Raw genomic sequence first — 26,305 nt, 5'->3', positions numbered from 1 at the left:
ATGTAACAATATGTTCTGTCAATCAATGTCAGGTGCGCGCACGCACTCCAGCTGTACGTTCATGGCGGGACTTACACTTCGGAGATTGGTGAATAGGAACATGTGTTCCCTGAAACAATCAAAGTGACTATGTATAAATAAACATGACTTCAATCAGAAGCTATGTTAATTCATAATGATGCAAGTAAAAAGTAGCATTAAAAAAATCAAGCATTTTCTGGTAACCTAGGATAGTGTGTAGTGCCATCTTGTGGACAAAAAGTAAAATAAAAATACATGTAATATTTTATTAATCCCCCTCCCCGTAGTTGCCAAAATAAAACACTAGTGTATAAAAAGTATTGCTTGGATAATTATCTCCAAGTGAGATTGAAGCCAGATTAGTGAGAACTTCTCACCTTCCTTATTCCTATTGACTAGTTTAGTGGACCAATGGGGAGCCCCAGCAGGAAGTTAGGTCTATTTTGCCGGGGCTCCTATTTTTGCATGGCAGGTTGGTGCTGCTGTGGTGGGGAGCGACTGTGCCAGGAGAGCCTAGCATTGGTGTGTGGACTTTGGTAGTGTTGGGTGCCTGGGACCATATCGGTGATGGATATTGGGAGAGTGTCGGCATGCCCGGTGCTCTAGCGGGAACATTTGTCAGAAGTGTCATGGTTGCCTGGCACCCTGGTGGCAAGCAGAGTTGCGATTATTTACACTGAAGTGAGGTAGTAGTGCTGAAAGACAGCTTCACAGCACAAAACCTCACTCTGAAATTGCCCAGCAGCCACAATGCTCGGGTGGAATGACTGTTATGAAGTGCTACAATACTGTGGCATTGTGCAATGTAGCTTATAAAAAGAAAACATCATAGAAAACAACTTGGGACTTAATTTGTCCTTTAAAGAGAACCCGAGGTGGGTTTGAAGAATATTATCTGCATACAGAGGCTGGATCTGCCTATACAGCCCAGCCTCTGTTGCTATCCCAAGCTCCCCTAAGGTCCCCCTGCACTCTGCAATCCCTCATAAATCACAGCCACGCTGCTGACAAACAGCTTGTCAGAGCAGGCTGTGTTTATCTCTATAGTGTCAGTCTGCTGCTCTCCCCGCCTCCTGCAGAACTCCAGTCCCCGCCTGCATTCCCTCCCTCCCTGCTGATTGCAGGAGGCGGGGGAGCAGCTGAGACTGACACTACAGATGTAAACACAGCCTCACAGCATGGCTGTGATTTATAAGGGATTGCAGGGTGCAGGGGGACCTTAGTGGGGTTTGGGATAGCAACAGAGGCTGGGCTGTATAGGCAGATCCAGCCTCTGTATGCAGGAGGTTAGCCCTCTGAGGCAGGGCTAACCCCCGCAGCCCTACCTCACGCGTGTCTGTCAGCGCGTACCTCCGCCTCTCCCCAGTCTTCCTTCGCTGAGAGGGACGGGGGAGAGGCGGCGATGCGCCGCTGATAGACGGCGCTGAGAGGCAGGGCTGTAGCCGTTAGCCCTGCCTCGAGCAGCTGATTTTGCGGGGGGGGGGGGGGGGGGGGGGGGGGTCAGGGACCCTTGTTTAGCCGCGGGATAGAGGCGTTTTAGCAGGGGCACACATGCCCCTGCTGACTATGAGACAAGAAGCGAGATTTATTCTCGCTTCAGTGTCTCTTTAAGCAAATTTCCCATCAGATCAACAGGTCGAATCAGTCATTTCCGACAGGTCCGATCAAATTCAATCAGATAAACGATCAGAAATTAGAACAGTGATCAGAAAAACAAACGGAAATCAGATCGGATGTTGAGCAAGGTTAGCAATTCTGACTAGGAAATGCACAAAGCTTGGGATCCCCAAATAATTTTTAAATCCATTTTTTGCAGTTACAACCTGCCAAACTGTCCCTAGTGCTTCTGGAGTTTTGATAAACCATGTCCTGCACCCAGTGACCGGGTCTATTTCTACTAGGATATTTCATTTCGCATACATTTTCCCATATGCACATTTTCATGTTTTTATGCAAAATTATAGTGTGAATTTAATATGCACCTAACCATCCTTACATGAGAAATCAATGCGTGATGCAGAAATCTGCAGCATGCAATCCATATTTTTCTGCAGTACAACGTAAGCAAGTCCCAAGTTCAATACAATGCAAAAATTCACTTTGCAAATTGGGGATTTATTAATTCTTTGTAAATAGGCCAAAATACTAAAAGTTTTAGTGTTCCTCTCTCGCTTTGTGTTTCTACCCACTTTCCAGCATTTTCGACACCTTATTTATTTTTGTGCAAATTGAGTAAATCAAACAATGTATGACCAAACGTGTGTCTATTTAACATATGTAAAATATGAAATTGTGAACTTTTTGTTCTAAGATTTAGGACAGACCTATCTGGTGCATCCACTTGTCTGTGAATAAGATTTTTTTGCTGCACTAAATTCTTGTTGGTAGTGATACACTTCTCGCTGTAGCAACCTCTGACTGATGTAGTGACCATAGTTGTGATGGCACTTTGGGTGACCTTAAAGGCAACTGAGCACCAGGAAAAATGTTTTTCAAAATGAACCTTACCATAAAGGTTTGTAATGGAGTGTGCCATGTGGGGTGGTTGAGGTGAGCCTTACTACTTATGAGGTGCTGCTCTTCTGGCCCTCGGCCCATATGGGATGTGCCATATGCTCTATGGACCCGACCACATCTGCCAAATTCTGTACTTCCTGGCAGTGTCCATTGAGGGCATTGCATGCTGGGAGATGTAGTCCATGGATGTGAGTACAAAAATGTTCTTGCATCCACTGACTAAATCTCTCAGCATGCATTGTGACGAACACAATACAGTGGCGGGATCTACCAAATTTTGTTGATGCGATCGATGGACAAAGCGTATTATACAGGCTGCCTCCTGCCCTGGTGGGCCCAGTGATCGAGGGACCACCAGGGCAGGCTGCAGCCCCCCAGGTAGGCACTTAAACACACTGATCCTGCCCCCCTGCCCTCTGATCGCCCACAGCACCCCTCAGACCCCTGTTTGCACCCAATCACCCCCTGTCACTATCTGTCAACGCTATTTTTTTAATTGGGTTCTAAACTGCCCCCTGGGGGCTTCTGGTCACCCCCCCCCCCCCCCCTGTGTACTGTATACATCTATTCTTCCCTGTAATCACCCACTGATCACCTGTCAATCACCCATCAATTACCACCTGTCACTGCCACCCATCAGATCAGACCCTAACCTGCCCCTTGCGGGCACCTTATCACCCGCCCGCACCCTCAGATCGCCCGCACATCCGCCCTCAGATCGCCTTTCTTAGTGCATTGTTTACATCTGTTCTCCCCTCTGATCACCCATCAATTACCCATCAATCACCCCGTCACCACCTGTCACTGCTACCCCTCAGAGCAGACCCTCCTCTGCTCCTATTGGGCACCTGATCACCCGCCCGCACCCTCAGATCGCCCGCAAACCCGCCCTCAGATCACCTCCCAACTGCATTGTTTACATCTGTTCTCCCCTCTAATTACCCATCAACCACCCCGTCACTATCTTGTCAATGCTATTTTTTTCGATTAGGTCCTAAACTGCCCCATGCGGGGCTCCTGATCATCCTCCCCAGAACCCCCCCCCCCCTCCCCTGTGTGCTGTATACATCTATTCTTCCCTGTAATCACCCACTGATCACCTGTCAATCACCCCCTGTCACCATCTGTCACTGCCACCCATCAGATCAGACCCTAACCTGCCCCTTGCGGGCACCTGATCACCCGCCCACACCATCAGATCACCCGCAGACCCACCCTCAGATCGCCCGCACACCCGCCCTCAGATAGGCCCCGCCCCGAATTGCGTTGTTTAGATCTTTTCTCCCCTCTATTCACCCATCAATCACCCCATCACCACCTGTCACTGCTACCCATCAGATGAGACCCTCATCTGCCCCTTGTGGGCACCCAGTTACCCGCCCACACCCTCAGATTGCCCTCAGACCCCCCCCCCCCTTATTACCTCCCCAGTGCATGATTTACATCTGTTCTCCCCTCTAATCACCCACTGATTATTCTGTGTAAACCACTCCAAGTTTCCGAACGTAATATTTTTTGGGGCCTTCTCCATAACATGGGTCTAGTCAAAAAGATAGCATTGCGGTCTTATTGGTCTACGCACCCAATATATCACATTCCCATGTTCTCTGCTGCCATGTCCAGGTCACGATTTGAGAACATCCTGCGCTTCCTGCACTTCAGTGCCAATACTACCTGTCATCTAAGAGGCCACCCTGCTTATGACCGTTCCACAAAATTCGGCCCCTCATAGACCACCTGTCATCAAAATTTGCAGATGCTTATACCCCTGAACAGTCATTTTGAGGCATTTGGTTTCCAGACTACTCACGGTTTTGGGCCCCTAAAATGTCAGGGCAGTATAGGAACCCCACAAGTGACCCCATTTTACAAAGACACCCCAAGGTATTCCATTAGGTGTATGATGAGTTCATAGAAGATTATTTTTTTGTCACAAGTTAGTGGAAAATGACATTTTGGGGGGAAAAAAAATCAATTTCCGCTAACTTGGGACAAAAAATAAAATCTTCTAAGAACTCACCATACCCCTAACGGAATACCTTGGGGAGTCTTCTTTCTAAAATGGGGTCACTTGTGGGGTTCCTATACTGCCCTGGCATTTTAGAGGCCCCAAACCGTGAGGAGTAGTCTAGAAACCAAATGCCTCAAAATGACCTGAGAAATCCTAAAGGTACTCGTAGGACGTTGGGCCCCTTAGCGCACCTAGGCTGCAAAAAAGTGTCACATATGGTATCGCCGTACTCAGTAGTATGTGTTTTGGGGTGTATTTTTACACATACCCATGCTGGGTTTGAGAAATCTCTGTAAATGGACAATTGTGGGTAAAAAAAAACTCATTTACAGAGATATTTCTCCCACCCAGCATGGGTATGTGTAAAAATACACCCCAAAACACATTATACTATTTCTCCTGAGTACGGCGATATCACATGTGTAACACTTTTTTGCAGCCTAGGTGCGCTAAGGGGTCCAAAGTCCAATGAGCACCTTTAGGCTTTACAGGGGTGCTTACAATTTAGCACCCCCCAAAATGCCAGGACAGTAAATGCCCACAAATGACCCCATTTTGGATAGTAGACACCCCAAAGTATTCAGAGAGGGGCATGGTGAGTTTGTGGCAGATTTCATTTTTTTTTTTTTGTCACAAGTTAGCTGAAATGGAAACTTTTTTTATTTATTTTTTGTCACAAAGTGTAATTTTCCGCTAACTTGTGACAAAAAATAAAATCTTCTATAAACTCACCATGCCTCTTAGTGAATACTTTAGGATGTCTTCTTTCCAAAATTGAGTCATTTGGGGGGTATTTATACTATCCTGAAATTTTAGCACCTCCTGAAACATGACAGGTGCTCAGAAAAGTCAGAGATGCTTCAAAATGGTAAAATTCACTTTTTGCACCATAGTTTGTAAACGCTATAACTTTTACCCAAACCAATAAATATACACTGAATGTTTTTTGTTTTTTTTAATCAGACATGTAGCACAATACATTTGGACAAAAATGTATACAGAAATTTTACTTTATTTGAAAAATGTCAGCACAGAAAGTTAAAAAAAAAATCATTTTTTTTGACAAAATTCATGTCTTTTTGGTGAATGTAATAAAAACTAAAAATTGCAGCAGCAATCAAATGGAACCAAAAGAAAGCTGTATTAGTGACAAGAAAAGGAGGTAAAATTCATTTAGATAGCAGGTTGTATGACCGAGCAATAAACCGTTAAAGCTTGAGTGGTCTGAATGGAAAAAAAAGTGTCTGGTCCTTAAGGGGTAAAAAGACTGTGGTCCTCAAGTGGTTAAATGCATTACCTATTGTACCAATCTTGCCAAGCTTGATGTGCTGTATCTTGCAGTAACATGGCCCCTACACACAGAACTATGTATTTCTCATATGTAGCATTAAAAATTAAATGCAACAGAAGTCGTTTAGGATGTCAGGTTCTACCGTAATTATATGAGACATGAAAGGGCTCACAGACAATGGGCCATAGTTCCTTTTCATGTGAATGTCCTTAGGACCTCATTTCTTTCTGTGTGGCCAGGTTGAAATCCAAAAGGCTGTTTTCATTATATCCTGAAATTGTGACGCAGTTGGCGTTATTAGTGTCCGCTCTCCTCCTGCCATCTGACCTGCTTTCTTCTTCCATCCTCACTTTGGACTTAGTCCTTGAGATGGATTGATTCTGCTGAGTTGTCTTCTCCAAACAATTCACTTTATATGAGACGCACACAGTGATATTTGAGAAGTGTAATGAAGTTTATTGGATTTACAGAAAGTGCTCAATATTTTTTTTAAATATTAGGCAGGTGCATACATTTGGGCATGGTTGTCATTTAATTGATTCCAAAACCTTTAGAACTAATTATTGGAACTTAAATTGGCTTGGTAAGCTCAATGACCCCTGACCTACATACACAGGTGAAACCAATTATGAGAAAGAGTGTAACAGAGTAACCAAGCAGCTCAGGGTGACCCAAACTACTAGGAATGTGTAGGGGGATAAAAGGGACCAAAAAGCCCTCTTACTAAAAAAAAAAAAAAAAAAAAAAAAGCTAAGCTTGGTGTAATTGCCTTCTTAAAACAGAAGGAAATTTGCAATAATTCAGTTATAAATGAACATTTGTGGTTACCAACAATGCACTACTACTAAATATGCAAATTATCCCTTTTCGCCCTTGTTAAGCCAAGCAAGCATCCAGAACCGCTGGTATATAGCAATTAAGTATTAATATAATTAAGTATTTAAGGGGGTCAATTGTAAGTTTCCCTCCTTTTTTAATTTTCTCTGAAGAGTAGCAATATGGGGGTCTCAAAACCACTCTCAAATCACCAAAGATTTTTCATAATCATGGTTTAGGGCAGTGGTCCTCAAACTACGGCCCACGGGCCAAATATGGCCCCCTGAGGCTTTTTTTACCGGCCCCCACACATACAAAATGTATTATAGATGCGGTCAGCTACATGTTTAAATATCGGAGGTCTGCATATAGAATGAAGCCAGAAAGCAGTAATTCGCTGGTTTCCAATCAAATTCCACATCTGGTGACACGGTCGTCCAATTGGACTGCAGGTTGTCACCTGGGTATGCTTCACTGTCTGGTGCACAAAGACTTCTACATAATTTTATGTATACTCCGGCCCCCCAGCAGTCTGAAGTATGTTAACCCGGCCCTCGACCCAAAACGTTTGGGGACTCTTGGTTTAGGGGAAGGATACAGAAAGCTGTCTCAGAGATTTCAGCTGTCTGTTTCCACAGTTAGGAACATTATTAAGGAAATGGTAGACCACAGGCTCAGTTCAAGTTAAGGCTGGAAGTGGCAGACCAAGAAAAATCTCAGATAAACAGAAGCGAAAAATGGTGAGAAGAGTCGTTCAACCATTCGGCGCACTTTACACAAGGAGATGCTGTATGCGAGAGTGATGCAGAGGAAGCCTTTTCTCCGCCCACGGCATAAACCGAGCCTCTTGAGATATGCTAAAGCACATTTGGACAAGCCAGCTTCATTTTGGAATAAGGTGCTGTGGACTGATGAAATTGAGTTATTTGGGCAAAACGAGGGGGCGTTATGAATGGAGGAAAAAGAACGCAACATTCCAAGAAAAACACCTGCTACCTACAGTAAAATATGGTGGTGGTTCCATCATGCTGTGGGGCTGTATGGCCATTGCAGGGACTGGGGAATCTTGTCAAAGTTGAGGGACGCATGGATTCCACGCAGTATCAACAGATTCTGGAGACCAATGTCCAGGAATCGGTGACAAAGCTGAAGCTGCGCCGGGGCTGGATCTTTCAACAAGACAACGACCCTTAACACCGCTAAAAATCCACTAAGGCATTCATGCAGAGGAACAAGTACAATGTTCTGGAATGGCCACCCCAGCCCTTAGACCCGAATATAAGTGAAAATCTGTGGTGTGCGCTAAAGAGAGCTGTCCATGCTCAAAAGCCATCAAATCTGAATGAACTAGAGATGTTTTGTAAAGCGGAATGGTCCAAAATACCTTCAACCAGAATCCAAACTCTAATTGGAACCTACAGGAAGCGCTGTCATTTCTGCAAAAGGAGGATCTACTAAATATTGATTTCATTTTTTTGTGGAGCTCAAATTTATGCAGCTGCCTAATTTTGTTTAAACAATTATTGCACACTTTCGGTAAATCCAATAAATTCCATTTCACTTCTCAAATATCACTGTGTGCGTCTCCTATATGATATATTTAACTGACATTTTTTTTTATCATAACAACCAACTATTTATACGGGAAAATCATGACAATTAACAAGGTTGCCCAAACTTTCGCATCCCACTGTATTTTGACTGACTGAAAATGTTGTTTCAGGAAGATGGCAGTGTGGGATAAAAGTAAAAAAAGAGGTGGCCTGTCTGTGTGCTTTGCAGGTCACATTGGCAGTATTTTTCCCCTTCTACTCTTTTGCCTGTTAAGGCCACACTGTAGTGTACTTAAAGAGACTCTATAACAAATTTTTCAGCCTTAGTTCTTCTATCCTATAAGTTCCTATGCCTGTTCTAATGTGCTCTGGCTTACTGCAGCCTTTCCTAATTGCACTGTCTCTGTAATAAATCTTATCTCATTTCCTCTGTCGTGTCTGTCGGGCTAAGGCTTGAATGTGTGGAATGTGCAGGGCTGCTTGTGATTGGATAGAAGCGATACACACCCTCTGCAGGCCCCCTGCACACTCTGTATGACTCACACACTCTGTTTATGTGAGCCTATCACAAGCTGGTTAGTTTGTTTGTAAACACTGCCTAAAACTGTTAATTACAAGCCAGGATTGCAGCAGGAAGTGGCAGAAACAGCACAGAGGGGCACAGGAGAAAAAAGGAATAGAATGGTATGCTTTTTAGTGTAAGAATATTAGAGTATAGATTCTCTTTAAGACACAAATGTCATCTCTTTATTGGTTGCAATACACAAATCACATCACTATGTGACTTCACACCTTCAAGTGTTGTCAACCATAAGGATCAAGCTCAGTCCTGCAGACGACTCTGTGGGAAACGAGTGCTGTACAGACATCTCTATGGAGGTGGACCAATCGGTATGTGCTTCCAGTGGGAGGAGAGAATTTATGTGCTTGCATCATATGATACGGTACTCAGCATGTTTCAGAGATGTATCAGGGCAGCTGTACTCAATAGATTCACAGCGGAGGCCATGTGTATGGCATTTCATATAGTAGGTGTACAAAGCATTTACAGATAAAACACACACAGCATCAAGCTGCCCTGCTTTTTTTTTTTTTTTTACCTTAGCTTTAGCATAGTGCTGACATCTTCTGCAGCACTTTCCATAGTGCATATAATCATGTCAATAACCGTCCCCTAAGAAGTTTACAATCTACTATAATCATTCACTGTCCTATGGTTCTACTATAGTTCAGCTAATTGCGTGGAAGATTGTGTGTGTGTGTGTGTGTGTGTGTGTGTGTGTGTGTGTGTGTGTGTGTGTGTGTCTTACAGTTTTGTTGCAAAACTTCAAGAGAAAAGTATCAATTATTGAAAAGTATTCTCTTGTTCTCGATCTATAGCCACTTAGTGACACATGCAGCAAGTTATCAAATTAATCTATTCTTGTGTATTTTCTGCCACCTAGTGGTGGTTCTTTGAATCTTTTTTTTTTTTTCTTTTTCTTTTTTTTATCTTCTGCCAAAAAAGATTACTAATATGTAGATGTCACCCGAAGTGAACTGAATTCTTTGCCCTCTTCCACTCTTTTAGGGCACATTCACATTGGGGTGATTTGTGGGCGCTTTCCACAGATTTCAAAATTGCTAGCGATTTGAAAAGTGCTGGGGTAATCTCATGGCATCCGAGAAAATTCACAGCCGGGAGACTTTGGCGCGGGATACAGACGGTATGGCTTATCCTGCTGCTGCACAAGTTCCCGGCGGCGTTAAATACTCTTCCCCCTCCAGATCCATGTGGATAGTGGGGAATTATGTAATTCAGCAATTGCTGGAAGGCGAATTACAGTGTTTTAAAATTAACTTCACCTCTCTCTTCTGCCGGCGCTGAAGTTACTGACTGTGGGCCGCTATAGCCGTAATTCCTATTACGGTCTATGGTGGCGCCGGCTGCCCCCAAGTCTCAAGCGCTGCATTTGCAGTGTTTGATCTCGCTGCATTGATAGTCAGCGATTAGCAGCAAACACGGTGCATGCAGCGCTTTTCCCTGATGTTAGAGCGATCGTGGTTCAAATGTTCAAAAAGCGAGATTGGCTAAAAATTGCAGAGATGTCCAGTAAAAACAGGAAATCACCAAAAATCCTCTTCCGCAAAACGCTAGCGATTTTGCTATCATGTGAAATGGACCTTATTGTAGTTTTGAGAGAGAGAGTAGTATGTGTGACTTAGTATGGTGTCTGCTTTACAAATAGACATTCAGCTTCAATTCACTAAGACCTTTTCAGTGAAAAATAGGTTGGTAAAATACCACATTTGGTATTTTAGAAAAAAAAATTTCAGAATTCACAACGTTTCCAAACATGTGCTAATAGTTCATTAATTTACCCCTTAAAAAGGCTTCAGTTCACAAAACCTGTTCTGTAATAAGTAGACGTCTAACCAGTTGTGGAGTAGGTCGCACAACCCGTGTTCTGCTACAGTGATGTTCTCTCACTTCTGCCCAGAGATGTTTTGAATCTTCTCCTACAAGTGGTTTGTCATGAGCCATTTACTTGCAAGTTGCTGCTTCTGATAGCTACAATAATAAAGGGCACCCTCAGCATCCCTTTACACTAAATGACTCCTTTAGTCCCTCTGATTCACTGTATCAGTTTGTAAATGTCCACATCTAAAGCATGGAAGCCTCTATGAATTTGCCCTGCTCCTGTATCTGTTTTATTTATTGGTTTCAGTAGTCAGATGGGAGGTGGCTCCTCTTGTTGGCTGTCTCCTTTGCCTGCTCCAGGCTAGTCCTTAAAAATACCAAAACTCGTTTTACCAGATGCTCTAATCTTTGTGAATTGGCATTTATTGAGGCATTTACTGCACAAGTTGGTAATTTACCTCACTAGTCAGTAATTTTACTGCTCCATGCAGTAACGACCTTAGTGAATTGAAATTTGACATGATTTTAGGTAAAATAAACTGTTTTCTGCATTACCGAATGCAGTAATGCTAAAGGCAGCCATACACTGGTCGATTGCCACCAGATCGACCAACAGATAGATCCCTCTCTGATCTAATCTGATCACAGAGGAATCTATTGGCTGCCCATACACTGCAAACAGAATTTGAATCGATTTCAGCCTGAAATCGAGTCACAATCTGTGGAGCTGCTGCTGCCCTCCACTCTCAGCAATAGATTACCTCTCCTCCAGCACGAGTCCCCGCTGTTCCTTCTGTCCGTGCTGGGCATCTTCTCTTTACCTCCGGTCACGTCCTGTGACAGTGGAATTTCAAACAGTAGAGGGCGCTCTACTGTTTGAACTTCCCCTGACAGGACGGGACAATAAATAAAGAGAAGATGGTCAGCAAGAGAAGGGACAGCGGGAACTTGCGCCAGCGGAGAGAATATATTGCTGCTGCTATGCTGCGTCTGTCGTCGGCCAATTGAATGCCGATATCAACACGCTCCTAAACTGCCGGGGATTGAAAAACTGCTGGGACAGACTGGATCGATCGATTTCGAATAGAAATTGGTAGATCGGTCAACGTTTGCTTTATTTAACAGCAGATTTGATCACTGTTCGAATCTGCGCTTTTGTACTCTAAAAACCTAGGCCCCAATGAAAGCCTTTGGGGGATTTTAGCACATTTGCACCCCCGTAACTCTGGTTTGCAGAGATGTAGGGAACCCAAAATTGGAGTGCAACAATATGCCTTCTACCTGCGTGAGACATGTCATGAGATTCAGACTTTGCTAACGGCCATGGCTGCAATTTATGTTCGTCAAATTCGCCACCATTAACATTGCCAAAACAGGTTTTTGTGACCCTAGGCTATGACCTCTTTGGCCTAGGGGCCCGAAACTCAACAGTCATGATCTCCCTAAGAGTCCCTACAATGCTAGAAAATTTGCCACAGCTGAACCATCATCCTTTGAAAAGATTTGGGATTTTTGAAAGTGAAATAGGGAGCCCAATAAAAGCCAATGACAGAATTCAGCACTTTTGCACCCCTATAACTCTGGTTGGTTATCACCCGCCGACTTTAGCAGTTAATAGCAAAGGCCCCTTACATCCTAGCCACACCAAATTTGCAGGATATGCTAAAAAGATAGCAGGAAACTATATTTACAGGACTTCCGAGGCCACAAATGTGAAAAAAGTTAAATACCTTTTCATAATCCAGATCCATGGAGGACGTTATCCGCGCCCTCCCATTCTTTCCGCCATGGCTCCCGCAGTAATACTGGCCTCGGTCGGGTCCTGACCCCTCTGAACGGGTCGAGTTCTCATTCCCCTCCCCCCCCCTCAATATGGTCACCACAGATTGCTGCGGCTGACCAGTCCGCATAGACGCGATTGCGGCTGCGCAGCTCTAGGACCTCCTCCCAATGCGTCCGATGTATGCACGCATATTGATGACGCGGCGGGAGGAGGCCCTAGAGCTGCGCAGCCGCAATCTCGTCCATGCGGACTGCGCAATCTGTGGCGGCCATATTGAGGGGGGAATGAGAACCCGACCCGTTCCGAGGGGTCGGGACCCGACTGGGGCTATTACTGCGGGAGCCATGGCGAAATGAACGGGAGGGCGCGGATGGCACGGAGTGTGGGAAATCTGAAAAAAGGCGTGGGGTCCCCCCTCCCGAGCCTCTGTAACCCCCTGTCCCCCATGCAGGCTGGGATAGCCAGAATGTGGAGCCCCGGCCAACTGGGGCTTTGCACCCTGAGCTATACCAGCCTGCATGGTCCATGGTATGGGGGGGGGGGGGGGGGGGCTCTGGGGGGAGGGGCGACCAAGTCTTCCCCTAAAACTGAAGGCAGGTGGGGAGAGACAGCGGTAGCTGGCAGCTATACGTCCTGTACAGGACGCATCTAAGCTATACTTACGGTTCATGAATCATCCAGTTCTTTTTTAATGAATCTGTTCATTTTTTAAATGAATAGTGGTTTTTTTTTTTTTCTCAAAGTATAAGGTTTTTTGCAAAAAAAATTTCCTCTTGTTCCCACTATTCTACTTAACATTCCCAACAATTTTGGTGTTTCTAGCTTTTAAAGGAGCTTTGCTATTTACCGCTAAAGTCGGCAGGCGTTTAATTTTCCCACGGTCAGAAGGAGATCTTTAAAATCAATTTTCTCAAAAACGATAAGGTCTTTTTGAAAAAAAATTTCCCCTCTTGTAGTCACTGAAAAAACTCAGGTGTTAGACACCCTGAAACATCTTTTCCATCACTTTTGTGACCAGCATAAACGTTTCTAGTTTTCAAAGTTCGCGTCCCCATTGAAGTCTATTGCGGTTCCTGCGAACCAAACTTTTTGCGGAAGTTTGCGAACCGAAAATCGGAGGTTCGGGCCATCTCTAGTGTGCACCAGCCCTTTGAGATACATTAGCCAAGCGGTTTCACAGGTGGAAGCAGTTTGCGAAACGCTTCAAAAACTGCTCTGTGTGCACCAGGCCTAACACTTGCTGCACTCCCTTGAAGCCACTTTTTGCCCAGTAGGGTTTTTTTTGTATTTTTCTTTGTTGCAGTTGTTTTAAAAATGTCTACTCTGAGACCTCTTTCACAGTGGGACATTAGTCGCACGTTATATAAAATTATAACGCAGACTAACGCCCAGCAATACAAAGTATGTGTGACATTCACAGTAGCAATATTTAGAAAGTGCTGCATGCTGTGCGTTTAGCAATACATTTGCTGTGCTGTGTGTTGCACATGCTCAGTGATGTTTTTTGTTTTTTTTATGTAACGCATGCGCCGTTTCCATCAATATGCAACGAAAACTGCCCACCAAGAGACACAACGCAGTGCAAAATGACGTCCAATTTCATAACCAACATGCGCTGCATTAGGGGCACGTTGTGCGACTTTAACATCGCATCAAACGCAACGTCTCACTGTGAAAGAGGCCTTAGGCATCTTTTACACTTAATTAGTTGCTCTCAGTTAAAACTGAAAGAAAACTGGTTTTTAAAGTAATGCCCATGTTATCCTATGGCACAGTTCTCAATGTATGCGTTTTAACTGAAATCTTTTTCACAATGTTCCAATGCATTGTGTAAAAGGGCCCTTAAGCAGCCCATACACTCAGCCGATTTTCTGGCCGACCGATCGATCCCGATCGATCGATCGATCAATCGATTGCAAATCGGTTGGCCAATCGACCGATCGACGGCCGATTTCGATCGATTTCGATGGATTTCCATCGAACTTGCAGGGTGGAAAATTTAGGTCGATCTGATGAGATTGCTTATCAGTTTGCATTGGCCTTAATGGAAATCTGATGGCAAAAAAATGCCATCAGATCGAATTTCAATAGATTTCAAACTGAAATCTATTGGAATTCTATCCTGGTAAAAAATGTTCTAAAAACGCATCAGATAGATCATCAGATGCATTTCTTATCTATCTGCTGCCAATCTGACGAGTGTATGGGCACCTTAAGTGTTGAAGTAGGGTTGCATTTAGGTCATCTGCGAGCAACACAGCGTGCATTCTTGTACCAGTCTTGTTGGTGCTTTGGTTGTTGCTATGAGTGTAGTTAGGGATGATGGGTAGTCTTTTACCATGTCTGAGGATAAGCTGGGTGGCAAAGGTATAAAATGAATAGTGTCTTCTACGTGAAGCAAAAAGTAATGCTGCAAGATGTTACCTTGTTTTAAAGGTTCTGGGATTCTTCTTTTCTGAAAAAAACAAAGGAAAAGTCCACTTCATTTACCTTAGGTCCAGCTATTGTGCATTTATTAGCCCCCCCTTGTAGCAGCTCTGTCTGTTAATCTGGATTAAAGGGGAACTTCAGCCTAAACAAACATGCTGTCATCAAATTACATTAGTTATGTTAATTAGAATAGATAGGTAATCTCTTACCCACCCTGTTTTAAAAGAACAGGCAAATGTTGGTGATTCATGGGGGCTGCCATCTTTGTCATGGGGGCTGCCATCTTTTTTTGGTTGAAAGGAGGTGACAAGGAGCAAGGAGACACAGTTCCAACTGTCCTGTGTCCTGATTACCCCTCCCTGCTGCGTGCGCTAGGCTTCAAATGTCAAATTCAAAATGTAGAAACAAAAATTTGCACCAAAACAGCAGGACGAGAACAACATCAGAAATCCCATCATGCTTTGCACAGCATCAGGGGAAAAACGCCTGGGCAGTTTTCTTCTGTGCAGCTAAAAATGAGGCTTGTATAAGAGAAACAAAGTTCTGATGCTGTGAAACTGTTAAACACCAAGCCTTTTCAGTGCTGCGGAGTCGATTTTTAGTCCGGAGGTTCACTTTAAGTAGACTTGCAAGACGTCACTCTTGTCATCTGGAGAGAAAATAGTCTAGGACCTAGGTTATCTGTTGAAATTGGCCTTGTTTGCTAGAAATTGTGGTCCAAGGCATGGCTGTGGAGTCTGTACAAAAATCCTCAGACTCCTTATTTTAGGATTCCTCCTCAAATTTACATATTAGTCTTTTTGTACAAGTATATGCACAAAGGGAGTTGCTTGCTTGTCAGTTGGAAAAAGCTGTTGTTTCCCACCAGGGGCGCCTTTAGCCATTTTGTCACTCCAGGTGAGAAAACCTGTGACGCCTAGCCCCAACCCCCCCCCCCCCCCAAAAAAAATAATCATCATGTGGCAGGGTTTCGCCAAATAATAATTGTAAAGCGGCAGCGTTTCACCACAAAATACACGTATTGTGGAATCGTTTCATCAGAAAATAATTGTATCGTGGAAGCGTTTCATCAGAAAATCTATTGCAGCAGCGTTTCACCAGAAAATAATCATAATGTGGCAGTGTTTCACCAGAAAAATGCACATAAATGCTGGCAGCGTTTCACCAGAAAATACACAATGCAACAGTGTTTCATCAGAAAATGTGGCAGTGTTTCACCAGAAAATAAACCTAGGCAGGGCTCCACTTTCATGAGGCATAAAGTGGGACAGAAGGAGGCACAGGGTGACTGAATAAGGCTGACAGGGCGACATAGGGAGGCACAGGGGGACAGGAGGAGGCATGAGGGTCAGAAAAAGTCACAAAGGAGGACAGGAGGCACAAGGGAACAGAAGGAGGCACACGGGCACAGGAAGGCGGCACAATGGGAGACAGAATGAGACACAAAGGAGGACAGAAGGAGGCACACGGAGACACAAGGAGGCACAATGGGCAACAAAAGGAGGCACAATGGGGAACAGAATGAGACCCAGAGGACAGGAGGCACAGAAGGACAGAAGGAGCCACACGGGGGGACACAAGGAGGCACAATGGGTAGCAAAAGGAGGCACAAAGGGAGACAGAATGAGACACAAAGAGTACAGGAAGACAGGAGGTCCACAGACGGGCAGCGAGGGTGGTACAGAGGGCCAGAAGGAGGCACAAAAAGGACAGTAGGAGGCACAAAGTGGGGCAGAAGGAGGCACAAAGGGGGGCTAAAGGAGGCACAATGAGGTACAGATTGAGGCACACAGGGGGACTGAAGGAGGCACACAGGGGGACTGAAGGAGGCACACGGGGGGACTGAAGGAGGCACACGGGGACAGTAGGAGCCACAAAAGGGTGACAGAAGGCAGAGGGGGATGTAAGGAGGCACAGGAGGAGGCAGAGGGGGATGGACAGAGCCACAGGGAGACAAAGGGGCACAGGGGGACAGAGGTGGCACATGGGGACTGAAGAGGCACAAAGGGAGTTCTACACATATGACCTGACCCAGGTTTACAGGTGATAGATAACTCCTCTGCGTTCAATGTGCACAACATTCTCGGTGAATTCACAATAGCTCTGCAGCGAGTGTGTATGTAGATGGGAGGTTCTCTAAGTACTAGTGTTGGATTTTGGAGCATTGTTCCAAATATACCCAAACACCACATGTAGGCACCATTCAGCACTGAACCAGTGAACTAGGGCAGGGGGCACTCATTTGCCTTACATGTGGCTCTGATGCGTCCTCCTTCCAAAGCTGAAAGTAGTAGGAAGTATGGAGTCAAGTGAACTACAAAAGTTAACTCCCCCTGACCCTGTCTGTAGGTTCAGTGCTGAATGGTACTGAAGTGTGATGCTCTAATTCGGAACATTGTTTCGATGCAATTCAGTGTTCAATTCATTTGTTTACACCAACACTACGAAGTGCTAGACAAGTGGTGAGCCATGTTGATGATCTCTAAACTAGAAATCCCTGTCAATATTTTGGAGGTACTCAACGAGAACTTTTTTTTTTAATACATGTCTCAGTACGTTGCCTTTCCAGTATTATGCCTGACTCGTAAGATCAAAAAGTAGAACTGGTCATATTTTTTGGTCAGTAAGGCCTTCCAGTCATCTTTGAATGCAGATAAGGACTTTGAAATGTAAGTTCTAACATTCTGGTTGCAAAAGTTTGTCTTGTGTATCTGTGGCCTTGCATGGCAGCTGGCTTAACACCCTGGCGTTCTGATTAAATCGCCAGGGTGGCTGCGGGAGGGTTTTTTTTTAATTAAAAAAAAACTATTTCATGCAGCCAACTGAAAGTTGGCTGCATGAAAGCCCACTAGAGGGCGCTCCGGAGGCGATCTTCTGATCGCCTCCGGCAGCAAGAAATAACACGGAAGGCCGCAATGAGCGGCCCTCCGTGTTTCGCTTCCCTCGTCGCCATGGCGACGAGCGGAGTGACGTCATGGACGTCAGCCGACGTCCTGACGTCTGCCGCCTCCGATCCAGCCCTTAGCGCTGGCCGGAACTGTTTGTTCCGGCTACGCTGGGCTCGGGCGGCTGGGGGGACCCTCTTTCGCCGCTGCACGCGGCGGATCGCCGCGCTGCAGCGGCGATCAGGCAGCACACGCGGCTGGCAAAGTGCCGGCTGCGTGTGCTGCACTTTATTTGGTGAAAATCGGCCCAGCAGGGCCTGAGCGGCAGCCTCTGGCGGTGTTGGACGAGCTGAGCTCGTCCAGACCGCTCAGCAGGTTAAGGTGCCTTGAAAATTGAAATCCTGCTCTTTCAAAGTGGTTTCACTTGGCTGAAAGGGCCAGAGCGCCTGTAGACCAGTTTTGCTGGGCAACCACACAAAATTCACTACCCTGGTTTGTAAAACCTTACCGTTTAGGCATGTTTGATACAAACTTCTTTAGAAGGAAGTTCTGCAGGCTGTTGTGAACACCCCAGCTGATATGTCCGTAATATCAGGGTTAGGTTGCTGTGGCACATTAAAGGCCCTTTTCACTCAATCTGCATTTGGATGCCTTTCTCCAAATGCATGCATTGTTCCAAATGCACCTTTTCAAACAGCTGCTTGTATTTTTTGAGCCTTTGCTTTTCTGTAAAATGATTGGAAATGCAAAAAAAAATGCAAATCTAAACATGTGAAGTATTGAGCATTGTTTTCAGCCTTTTCCCCAGCCCACACTGGTTAAAACTGGTCACATAGTAATGCTTCCAATGTGAATTGAAAAAAGCAACACAATCGTAGTGCATTTACGTTCTGTATTTTGTAGTGTGAAAAAGCCCAAAGGAAAGGTCTAACTTTGTTCTTACCTGGAAGTTCTCCTTATTGTTTGAAAATCAACAGAGATTTACTGCTTGGATATATACGGCAGAGATATACCTCTTTGTAAGCCCTGTTTTCCAGGGACAGCTGTAATGCACGCTTGTCTTTTAGTTCAGCCAGCTGACCATGAGAGTTTGGTAACACCACGTGTGTCATCGTTTGAAATGCAATGGTAAGATCTGGCAGCAAAAGTAATGTGACCTGTTGCATGTGTGCGTGGCCATGGCTGTGCTCAGATTCAAAGGGAGCCTGAGGTGGAAGAATAATGGAGGCTGCTATATTTATTTTCTTATAAACGATGCCAGTTAACTGGCAGCCTTGTTGATCTTTTGGCATAAGTAGTGTCTGAGTCAAAACCCTGGAACAAGCATATGACTAATCCAGTAAAACCTGAGTCAGAGTACCTGATCTGCCTCATGCATATTCAGGGCCTAAGGCTAAAAGTATTAGAGGCACAGGATCAGGAGGGTAGTCAGAAAACTGGTATTGTTTAAAAATAAATATGGCAGCCCCTTTAAGTTCATATAATGGCTGACTTTCATATGCATGGAAGTGACTGACACAATGAATTCAACACCTTCAGCCTTCTGTGGAAAAGGGGCCTAAATGTGACTCCTGGTCTGTCCATTGGTACTTTTCTGGCAAGCACACTGTCTAGGTTGGTAAGTTCTGTGGTTTCATTGCTTCGTGGGCATGCATTTCTGCTTGACTGTAAGAACAAAATTAGACCTTCCATGACTTTCAGGATGAATAGTTGCTGTGGCCTCAATGATAATTTTGGCAAGACCGCTTTACTCCTGGGAAGAATCACTGCTGCTCAATTCCACTCTGGAAACAAAAAGTCAGCAGATATGCAAGGTTACTATATCTTTTTCAGATTTAGTTGAAGTGTATTTGCTAAGCTACAAGTAATGTATAACTAGGTAACTGAAATATGGTTACTTTGTGAGTGGTTACAGTACAGACACATGGAGAACTAGAAGTTTGCCTTGATTTTTCCTTGAAGACGCAGCAGTGTAGGTTATTTGCATATATTATGGACCATTGGGATGTACACATTTAGGCAGAGAAAGGGGCTTATCATAAGACTTCCCCCATGTTATCACTTTAAGGGCCTGTTTCCACTACACGTAGATTAGATGCAGAATGGATGCAGAAAAACTGACTCCAATGAATGCCTATGGAAAGATCTGCATCAGAAAAAATGTGTTTTGTGGAAACCGAGACATAGGCATTCATTGGAGTCCGTTTTCTGCATCCAATCTGCGTGTAGTGGAAACAGGCCCTAAGCTGAGCAGCAAAATTCTACCTAGCTCAGTCAGGTTCATTACCTACAGGGGATTGGTGCTCGATAGTGCATGGCTTCCTGTAGGATCATTGGAGCACAGAAGTGATCTTGTGTATCTGATTGGGTTATACCGTGTCAACCCTCTTTGAGACCTTTGAGTTGTAAGACTGCAGTCATGTGCATACTTTCACACCAAGACAGGATGTCCAGGGTTTTTTGTTTTAGGTAACCTGAAATGATCTGGTGGGGTGCACTGAGACTGCATTTGTTCAATGATTCTGACTAGAGAGAGATCTGTCAGCTGCCCATAGTAGATAGTATATACAGTGGATGGATAGTGTACTGGTGAAGGGTTCTGCCTTATGACTCAAGAGACCAGGGGTTGAATCTCGGCTCTGCCTGTTCACTAAGCCAGCACCTATTCAGGCAGGACTCCCTAACTGCTACTGCCTACAGGGTGCTCCCTAGTGGATGCAGCTCTGGTGCTTTCAGTCCGCCAGGAGAAGAATCGTCCGAGCCTGCTGCTGTTCCCTTAACCTGCTGGGAGTTTAAATTCCCATGGCCGCGGGAGGGCTTTCTTCGCCCGATTGATTTTTTATTTATTTTTTCTTCTTCCCCCTTTCATGTAGCTAGCCTAGCGCTAGCTACATGAATCTCCCCTTCCTCCTCTCTCTCTCCCACCCTTCTGATCGCCGCCGGCGATCACGCCCATAAGGAAATCACGTTCTGAACGGGATTTCCTTTAGGGCTTCCCCCGTCGCCATCGGCGTCGTGACGTCACTGGGACTCCCGATCCACCCCAAAGGCAGCCTGGCGGCGATTGGCCATGCCGTGCGGGGGGGGGGCTCTTTCGCGTCGGATCAACGGCGGCGATCGGGGCAAACACGCAGCTAGCAAAGTGCTAGCTGCGTGTTTGAAAAAAAAAATTATCAAAATCGGCCCAGCGGGGCCTGAGCGGTGCCCTCTAGCGTCTCTTGACGAGCACAGCTCGTCCAGATCGCTAGGGAGGTTAAAGAGAATCTGTACTCTAATATTCTTACAATAAAAAGCATACCATTCTATTCCTTATTTTCTCCTGTGCCCCTCTGTGCTGTTTCTGCCACTCTCTGCTGCAATCCTGGCTTGTAATTAACAGTTTTAGGCAGTGTTTACAAACAAACTAACCAGCTTCTAATAGGCTCAGCTAAGCATAGTGTATGAGTCATTCAGAGTATGCAGGGGGCCTGCAGAGGGTGTGTATCGCTTCTACCAATCACAAGCAGCCCTGCACATTCCACACAATCAAGCTTTAGCCCGACAAACAGGACAGAGGAAAGATACATTGATTTATTACAGAGACAGTGCAGTTAGGAAAGACTGCAGTAAGCCAGAGCAGATTAGAACAGGCATAGGAACTTATAGGATAGAAGAACTAAGGCTGAAAAATTTGTTACAGAGTCTCTTTAATGTATAAAATTTGTGTGCATTTATACATTACCTATACTGTTGGGGTGCCCGTCCGTCTTCTGAATCCGCCAGTCTTCCATACCCACATACACATAGTCGATGTGGTGTTTGACGTCACACATGCGCCGGCATGCTATGCTCTGGCAACGTGTATAGGGCTAATGGCACTCTGACACAGGACAGATAATGTATAAATGCACACACATACATTAGGGGGAACAGTGCCGGGGGTTTCCTCAAGTCCCTCGCTCATCTCTCTCGCATCGCCATTACCGCCGTGCACCCGATCAAGAATGTTAGCCCAACATCTTGCAGCATGTCCGACCGATGTATGCAGGGCTGTGGAGTCCGAGTCGGAGCAATTTTGGGTACCTGGAGTCTGAGTCGGGAAAAAATACAGACAGTCTGAATTTAAACCGTAATTAAAATAGAAAATTATTATAAAATGTTCTATTTCTTAGATAATAGACATCATAAAATATGTGTGTGTGTGTGTGTGTATATATATATATATATATATATATATATATATATATATATATATATATATATATATATATATATATATATATATATATATATATATATATATATATATATATATATATGTATATGTGTGTGTGTATATGTATGTATATATGTATGTATATGTGTGTGTGTGTATATGTATGTATATATGTATATATATGTGTGTGTGTGTGTATATGTATGTATATATGTATATATATATATATGTGTATATATATATATATATATATATATATATAGTAATAGCTGTGCTTAGTCCAAAAAAATGAAATAAACCAATCAAAAAAGTTACTTGTGCTGCTTCAATAAAGCAGTCCCTGTATTTGTAAAGTCTCTTTTTTTATATACCGTATATACTCGCATACAAGCCGAATTTTTGACCCCCAAAAAGGGGGTCAAAAGTTGGGGGGTCGGCAAGTCTTTTTTTTATATACCGTATATACTCGCATACAATCCGAATTTTTGACCCCCAAAAAGGGGGTCAAAAGTTGGGGGGTCGGCTTGTATGCGAGTCTTCCCTGGTGGTCTAGTGGTGGGTGGTCTGCGCCCCGCTCCCCCCGCGGCCGCCGCTGCTATTACCTGCTTAGGCAGCGGCTGCTGTGATACACCAGCCGCCGCCGGGCGCGCTGCTGTGATACACGCTGGAAGTTCAGAAGAGGAACGCGGATTAGGAAGCGGCCGCTGCCTAAGCAGGTAATAGCAGCGGCGGGAGCGGGGGGGCCGGGAGCACTACCTACCTATGCTGGGCACTACTGGCTAAACTGGGCACTATACTGGCTAAACTGGGCATTATACTGGCTAAACTGGGCACTATACTGGCTAAACTGGGCACTATACTGGCTAAACTGGGCACTTTACTAGCCATACTGGGGCACTATACTAGCTAAACTGGGCACTATACTGGCTAAACTGGGCACTATACTGGCTAAACTGGGCACTATACTGGCTAAACTGGGCACTATACTAGCCATACTGGGGCACTATACTAACTAAACTGGGCACTATACTGGCTAAACTGGGCACTTTACTAGCTAAACTGGGCACTATACTAGCTAAACTGAGGCACGAACTACCCATACTGGGCACTTTACTAGCTATACTGGACACTACCTACCTATACTGGGCACTATACTAGCTATACTGGGACACACTGGGTGGCTGCACCAATCCAGCATTTCCTACCCCCGGCTTATATGGGGGTCAATCATTTTTCCCTGTTTTTTCAGGGAAAAGTTGGGGGGTCGGCTTATATGCGGGTCGGCTTATATGCGAGTATATACGGTCAGTGTTCTCCCCAGAATTTTTTTCCAGCCGGGTGGCATGAAAAAGTAGCCGGGTGGCATAAATGGGCGTGGCCATGACGTGTCAGAAAATGGGCGTGCCCATGACAGGGTGTAGCTAACTGTGATGTAGCAATGTAATGCAAAAGGGCCCTAATTTTTTTTCCCCCAAAACACAGGCAAATTGTCCATAAAAGTAATTACACCGGCTTTCCCCAAAAACACATACCGGTATATAAGAAGGTTGCATTTCCCCCACAAAACACACACACACACACACACACACACACACACACACAACAATGCAGCGTAGCGTTTCCCTCAAGATGTGGTGGTCTCATGATGCGATCATGCCAATATGACAGAAATCTGAGGAATGTCTCAAAGAATGAAGGTGGTTCTGAAAGCAAAAAGGGGTCTAACTCAGTACTAGCAAGAATCAGAATCAGACACAATAGAACAGACAATATGCCACATATAAAATCCAGAAACCATTACTCAAAATGTCCACTCCAGAAACCATTACTCAAAATGTCCAATCCATAAATCATTATTAAAAATGTTAAATGCAGAAACGATTACCCCAATGTCAAATGTAGGTCAGGCTGATGGCTAGTGGAGTGGGCTAGTCTGTTAGGTAGGTCAGGCTGCCCGCTAGTGGGGTAGGTAGGTATGCAAGGCTGCTGCCTAGTGGTATGGGTAGGTAGGTAGGTAGGTCAGGCTGGTTGTTCGTGGGGTGGGTGGCAAAGTAGGTAAGGCTGGCGGCTAGTGGGGTGGGTGGCAAAGTAGGTAAGGCTGGTGGCTAGTTGGTTGGGTGTATGGCAAATTAGGTCAGGCTGGAGGCTAGTGGGGTGGGTGGCAAAGTAGGTCAGGCTAGTGGGGTGGGTGGGTGTCAAAGTAGGTCAGACTGGTGGCTAGTGGGGTGGGTGGGTGGCAAAGTAGGTAAGGCTGGAGGCTAGTGGGGTGGTGGGTAGCAAAGTAGTTCAGGTTGGTGGCTAGTGGGGTGGGTGGCAAAGTAGGTCAGGCTGGTGGCTAGTGGGGTGGGAGGGTGGCAAAGTAGGTCAGGCTGGTGGCTAGTGGGGTGGGGTGGGTGGCAAAGTAGGTCAGGCTGGTGGCTAGTGGGGTGGGTGGGTGGCAAAGTAGGTCAGAATGGTGGCTAGTGGGGTGGGAGGGTGGCAAAGTAGGTAAGGCTGGAGGCTAGTGGGGTGGTGGGTAGCAAAGTAATTCAGGCTGGTGGCTAGTGGGGTGGGTGGCAAAGTAGGTCAGGCTGGTGGCTAGTGGGGTGGGAGGGTGGCAAAGTAGGTAAGGCTGGAGGCTAGTGGGGTGGTGGGTAGCAAAGTAATTCAGGCTGGTGGCTAGTGGGGTGGGTGGCAAAGTAGGTCAGGCTGGTGGCTAGTGGGGTGGGAGGGTGGCAAAGTAGGTCAGGCTAGTGGGGTGGGTGGGTGGCAAAGTAGGTCAGGCTGGTGGCTAGTGGGGTGGGTGGGAGGCAAAGTAGTTCAGGCTGGTGGCTAGTGGGGTTGGTGGGGGGGCAAAGAAAGTCAAGCTGGTGGCTAGTGGGGTGGGTGGTGGCAAAGTAGGTCAGTCTGGTGGCTAGTGGGGTGTGTGAGTTTGTAGGTAGGTCCCCTCCTCCCTCTCGGTTAGCATGGCAGCAGGTTGCTCCTCACATTGTATGCTGTGAAATCCTCCGCTGCTTCCCGAAGGTCTCCCCCAGCTTCTGCACCCGATGTCAGACAGGCAGGCTGCAGTACACTGATAGCCCGGATTCCTCCATCCGGATTCCTCCAAAGCCTTGCTGATTGCCCAGATTCCTCCATCCTCCTCTGCCAGCAAGCGGCATGCGTGCCAAGCCAACCACCGCGAGCGGGTCCGTAGCTAGGCAGCTTTCTATTGGCCGGTGGGGGATACAGACGCGCCTTGATTGGTGGGGGACGCTGACTCATCCCGCCCAGTTCACGCATCACTGCGAGACTGCGAGAGGAGCTTACTACACTAAAAAGTGTCCCCGGCTCCAGGCTGCGCGGCCGCCATTTTTCTGGAGGATCTACGCGCAGATTAAAATACTATGAAAAAAATGATTCCTGAAGGGTTCAAAACAGGCGGGCGGGGTTTCAAAACCAGCCGGGCGGCCCGCCCACTTGATTAGTCCTGGGGAGAACACTGTATACGGTATACTAAATCTATGCTGTAAGAATAAAGCCTGATGTGTAGCCGTGTCACTAATAGAGATAGATGGTTGTTATTAAAATTTTGGTTTGGTGACTACGAATTAAAGGGTACCTGAGACGGATGAAGAAAAAAGTGTTAAGGCTAATCGGTCCCTCGCTGTCCTCCTCCGCCATCTGGATCCTCTGCTATGAGTCCTGGTCATTCAGCCAGTCAGCGCAGTCCGGCCGCATGCCGCTTCCATAGCCAGGAGCGATCTGCACCTGCGCAATAGTGCTGCGCAGGTGTAGTACGCTCCCAGCGGTGGAGTGTGTGCATGCGCACTACGCCCATCTTGCTCAAGTACCTGGACCCATAGCAGAAGATCCATATGGTGGAGGAGTACAGCGAGGGAGTGATTAGCCTGAAGGGAGCTGGAGGAAGCCCCAGGTATGTATAAAACTTTAATTTCATCTGTCTCAGGTTTACTTTGTTACACAGTAGTACTATACATATGCACTCCCCACAGAGCTGCAGGGAATCCACTGAGAATGTTGTGCACATTGAATACAGAGGTGTTGTCTATCACCCATAAACCTGGTTCAGATTGTACACGAAGAATGCGTAGTAGAGGAGGAATCCTCTCATTCTCCTGCAGAGTACCTGCACATCACTCTTACATGTACCCACAGTTACATTGCCTGGGCCTGATAGATGTTCTTTGTTCCTGTCTTCTACAAGTACTCTTACCAAGGACTAGTTTTAGTCTATGGCTACAGGGAATAAATTTGGCAGTCTACATATCCTTCTCACTTCAGTTGTCTTTTAAAATTCCTAAGGGTTGGCAGTTAAGAGATGAATTTCATGTTACATACTTTCAATCGACAAGATTGTAATATGTAAATTAAAGGAGTCGGAGTCGGTGGATTTTTGTACCGACTCCACAGCCTTGGATAT

General features: G+C 45.6%; 1 protein-coding gene across 5 annotated transcripts in view; it reads left to right on the top strand.

Annotated features, from left to right (window-relative positions):
- Window positions 1-26,305, top strand: part of GATAD2A (GATA zinc finger domain containing 2A) — a 160,867-nt gene that overhangs the window by 101,911 nt on the left and 32,651 nt on the right. The gene's annotated exons all lie outside the window — the stretch shown is intronic.

This window comes from Hyperolius riggenbachi, chromosome 1 (assembly GCF_040937935.1).
Source record: "Hyperolius riggenbachi isolate aHypRig1 chromosome 1, aHypRig1.pri, whole genome shotgun sequence".
In the NCBI taxonomy this organism is placed as follows: domain Eukaryota; kingdom Metazoa; phylum Chordata; class Amphibia; order Anura; family Hyperoliidae; genus Hyperolius; species Hyperolius riggenbachi.
The sequence above is the reverse complement of the archived record's forward strand: the minus strand, read 5'-3'. Positions and strand labels throughout refer to the sequence as shown.